Source organism: Phodopus roborovskii, unplaced genomic scaffold (genome assembly GCF_943737965.1).
Source record: "Phodopus roborovskii unplaced genomic scaffold, PHOROB, whole genome shotgun sequence".
NCBI classification, from domain to species: domain Eukaryota; kingdom Metazoa; phylum Chordata; class Mammalia; order Rodentia; family Cricetidae; genus Phodopus; species Phodopus roborovskii.
Window position 1 is genome coordinate 18,286,244 of NW_026126418.1, and position 5,157 is coordinate 18,291,400.

General features: G+C 34.8%; 1 pseudogene; it reads left to right on the top strand.

Moving 5' to 3' along the window:
• The first annotated feature begins 3,124 nt into the window (after positions 1 to 3,124).
• Positions 3,125 to 4,051, top strand: LOC127221994 (olfactory receptor 4P4-like; annotated as a pseudogene).
• The last annotated feature ends 1,106 nt before the right edge of the window (positions 4,052 to 5,157 follow it).

Consider the following 5,157-nt stretch of genomic DNA (forward strand, 5'->3'; position numbering starts at 1 on the left):
GTGAGTACCTATAAACAGAAAGTATTACATCTGACTTACAAATTTCCAGTGGGTATAATTAAGCAGGGAGGAAGTATTTTCAAACTTTCATGATATTAATGTTTAGGGTAATATTGATAAAGATAACATTAATATCTTAAGTTACTCTCAGTATGGTGATAAATTTGATTAGAAGCAATCTTGTGTTTATCAGATATGACATTTACACATAACATATCATCAGCTTCAGTCTTTAAGAAAAAATTTTGGTAAACAGAGAAACATCAGAGGACTTTGTAAACACCAACAGAAACAATCGAGCATTTATGGCATAGGTCTAATACATAAATAAAAGAAAACTTTAGTATGTGACCACTTGAAAATATTGTGTTTACCTTCAGAGTTGTAACTGCAGCCTAGACATTGCAAAAAGTACCCCTGAGGCTTTTCCTATTGGGTTTCTCTGTCTTTTGGCTTAAAGTATTTCAGGCAATGAATCTTAAACTCTACACTTAATTAAAGATTCATGTGCTTCCCACATTATTTTTCATTTCATGTAAGGTCACAGAAAAGAAAGAGGAACCACTTTAAAACGTGATATCTCAGAAAAATTTGGATCCTGGCAGAAGTAAATTTTGCAAATAGTGTGATAGCGTGCATATACATACATACATACATACATATATATATATATATATATGTATATATATACATACATACATACACACACACACACACACACACACACACACACACACACACACATATATATATATATATATATATATATGGCAGGAAATTTATAGCATCAAGACAGCTCTAAATGTTGAATCAGAAGAATAAATTGAATGGCCATGTTGCATCCAAATTCAAGAAATTGGGAGAATTCTGGTGTTCCATTAATTGCTATCCTCCTCTTCTGTTCTTTCATCCATCCTGCTACCATCGCATATCATTTAACTTGTCTATTTACTTACAAAAGTCTCTGGATGACTGTCATGTCACATGCATGTCCTCAAAACTGGACATGAAATAAGCATACCCCTTGCTACCTCCTTCCCTCCCAATTTCCTTCCTTCTCTCCCATCCTTCTTTGGTTCATTCCTCTCTTCTTTACTTCATTATTCCTTCCCTACCTATTTCTCTTCCTTTCTTCTTTGCTTTCTTAAAAGTAAAATTAAAAAAAAAGAACAATAGGCATTTTGGATAGCATAGGACCTGTGATTGTTTCAACTAATCGTATGTTATTGCTGGACTTCTAGTATTCTATGAAATAACCTTGAAACATTTTTGTCTATACACATTTTCATTTGGTTAGACATTTTGATCATCACAAGTATGAACACTCCTGATTTTCATGTTAAAATAATTTCATAATTACAATATCTAGAAAACATTTTGAACTATTAAGATTTATGCTTTCTACAGTTTTGATTTCTAATTTATGCACATTTATTTGGCTCTCCAATCCATAGATTTTTTTCCATATAATATGAACCTGGAACCAACTTATATAAAGACAATATTTTTTTGTGTTTGTACATGATGGTTGCTTAATGGGAGGTTAACCTATCTTCTTGTAAGAAAACATAAAATCCAAAGTATTACATCTTCTCCCCATTTGAAGCAGGAGGCCTGGTAACTAATAGATTGGCTCAATAGGATAAGAATAAATTCACAGAATCTGACCTTGATGCTCTCAGGAAAAGCTTTTGACCTTAGTGCTTCTACTGAAAACCCAGATTCTTTTAAATATGTAGACTACAAGAAATAAAGTTGCTAAGAAGAACATTGAAATGCTGTTAAAACATGGTACAATCACTTATTCTGTTTGTGTTCTAACATGTCAATATCACAAGGTTACAACATTGCCAGTATTCCATTTAAAAAAGCAGATGATGTCACTAGAAAATGAACAAGTCTTTGGAGTAACTCTAACTTGTCAGCAGTTAATTCTAAAACATTCCTTTATAGTTTTAGAGAAATACAAAAACTGTCCTTTCTGCTTAAATGCCAGACATATAGTCACCTCAAATTCTTTATTCTTAGGTCTTCTGATCTTCTGTACCTTGAGCTTTGTTGGAATTATCCAAGGGACACTGAAACATTTCAGCTAATTCAGGTTGTTGGTTTTTTTTTTTTTGACTTTGTTTTTTGTTTTGTTTTTTCATGATTAAGAACTTGAACCTTTTGGAAAATGATTATTAACTCCATGGGATGTAGGAAATGCTAAATGTGACCTGGGGTTATTATAGATAAATCATATGTGAAATTTCAGAAGAAATAATTCTCAAATATTTTATATTTCTTGAATGCTAGACAAAATGTGACATAATAGAAGCCCTTTTCATTCACAAGGAAGAAAAATGAGTGGAATTCTCCTTGCTATTGAACAATACTATGGTGTAATTAATAGAATGACCATGGGAAATATATTTAGCACTTAGAAGGTGTCTATAATTTGCCTATATCTGCCATTTATATATTTCTTCACATGTAAAATAAATATCAGTTCAGAACAAAATTGGTTCTATATGAGTTGAACATGTGTAAAATATTTATAAAATATCTAGGCATAAATTATTTATTAATATTTTGTTAAACTTTGGGAGTATAATTATACATTTTTGATGGGAGATGTCATTCTGTATATGTTTCTCATACTGGGTAATAATAAAGCACTGTTGGCCAATAGGAAAGGAAGATAGGAGGGACTAGGAGACAAGGAGGAAATAGGAAGTAGGAAGGAGGAGTCAAGATGGAGAGTCTGGAGAGATCTGGATGCCAGCCGCCTCCCTGGTAAGAGAAGGCCATGTCAAAATACATAGATCAGCAGAAATTGGTTAATACTTAAGACAAAGCTAGCCAATAAGAAACTAGTACCTGGCCAACAGTATAATATCAAATACAGAGTCTCTGTGTATTATTTTGGGCTAGCGCGGCAGCAGGACAAGACCAGTGGCGGCAGGCGGAAAAACCGTACTCGTTACACATTTTTAATTAATGGTTATTTAGAAATCTAATATTATGATTGTTATCCAATTTGCAAATCTCAATAAAACTAAAAATAAGTCTATCAAAATTGTACCATTCATTTTGCTTAATTTTACATGAACTAAGTTTCAGATGGGTATTGTTTACTTATATGGAAAATCATAAATATGTCACAGAGTTTGTTTTTATGGGACTTTGGGAAAAGAGACAAATAGAGCTGCTATTCTTTCTCTTGTTCCTGCTTTCTTACCTGGCTGTTTTAATGCAGAACTCTGTCATTCTACTCACTGTCATGTCACTTACAACCACTTAATCGAACAACCAATGCATTACTTTCTATGCCCCCTTTCTCCATTGGATCACTGCTACACCTCCACTGTGGTTCCCAGGCTCATCAAGGATTTAGCTACAGTAGCAAAAAACATTTCCTATAATGAATGCACGACCCCGGTCTTCACTGCCCACTTTCTTTTCTGATGGGTGTGGAAATCATTCTGGTGTCTATGGCCTTGGACCTCTATGTTGCCATTGTCAATCCCTTGTACTACATGGCTTTCATGAACAGGAATATGCTGATTGTCATGGCCTGGGCAGCAGGGTTCTGGCACTTCATAGCTTTATTGCTCATGTTGCTGAGTCTGCCTTTTTGTGGTCCCAACCACATCAATCACTACCTGTGTGATGTCAAGCCTCTTTTGAAACTGGTCTGCAAAGATAATCATGTTGTTAGTGTTTTAGTAATTGCCAGTTCTAGGGTGGTGGTCATTGCAATTTTTCTTGTACTGGTTGCTTCTTACATACTCATTCTGTATAATCTGAGGACAAGATCATCTGCCGGGCAATGTAAAGCTCTCTCAATCTGTAGTTCTCATGTGATGGTGGCAGTTTTATTTTTGTGCCCTGTATTTATACCTATGTTCTACCTGCAGGAAGTGAGAATAAGGATAAGGAAATTTCTGTATTTTATACTGTCATTGCTCCTATGCTGAATCCCCTCATCTATACTCTGAGGAACACTGAGATGAAAAGTGTCATATTCAAGGTGTGGTCTCGAATGTCACATTCAGATTTGAAATAAGTGATTGTGGTCTTATGTACTCAGGTTAGCTATCATTTCAAAGATTATAGAAAACACAAGATGTGTGTGGGTGGGAGTTATGAGTCAAAGAGGCAGCTTACTGTTCTGTACATTCCACATAGCTGGCATAAGCCAGTTTAGAGATGATCAGGTAGACTTGAAGACTGCTAGAATTGCTTGGGTTTAGTATAGTACATGCTTAGGATGGAAAATCCCTCGTTTTTTCCCCTGACACCCAGACCTTAAACACACACACACACACACACACACACACACACACACACACACACACACTGAGGATGAACAACATCTTTAATCCTGTCTCAATTATATGAAACTCTGTTTTTTGTGAGAATTTTAACCCAACTTTCTCATTTGCTTTTATTCTTTTAAATTTTTTTCTGTTACCATATATTCATTATAGATGCAGGATTATATAAAGGTAATTTCATATATATGTACTTGAGCACCTTCACATCACATATTTCCATCTCTTTTCCATGGTACCCCTTCCAAACCTGATTTGGGTTTCAGAACTCACTATGCTGAAATAGGTGTCTTGTTATGATTATGGGCTTTGATGTTTATGAAATTTAGGGGACACTCTGCCTTTGTACCTCTTCCTGTTTGTGCTTTACTAGTTTGTAATAGTCATATGAGTATACTTTTATGGTATAGTTTAATAATGTAATATTTCACAACTAGTAGATTTCAGTTACTGCTCAGAAGTCTCAAGAGGTCATGTGCTATGAGGCATTTTCACAGTATGTGCTTTTTATCTCCTATTCCTCTCTTTTTTCCTGTAATGACCTTTATGTGCATGTGTGAGGGGATATGTAATTCTATAAATATGTTTTTCATATTGGTTAATGAATAAAGAACTGTTGGCCAATAGAAAGCAAGATAGGTGGGACTAGGAGACAAGCAGGAGAGAGAAAGTGGTAGGGAGGTGATTGAAGATGGAGGACCGAGAGATAACACCAGCACTCTCTCCGGTAAGATAAGACCATGTGGAAGTACTTAGATTAATAGAAATGAGTTAATAATTGAGAGAGAGCTACTCAATAATAAACTAGTAACTGGACTACAGCATTTTATCTAATACA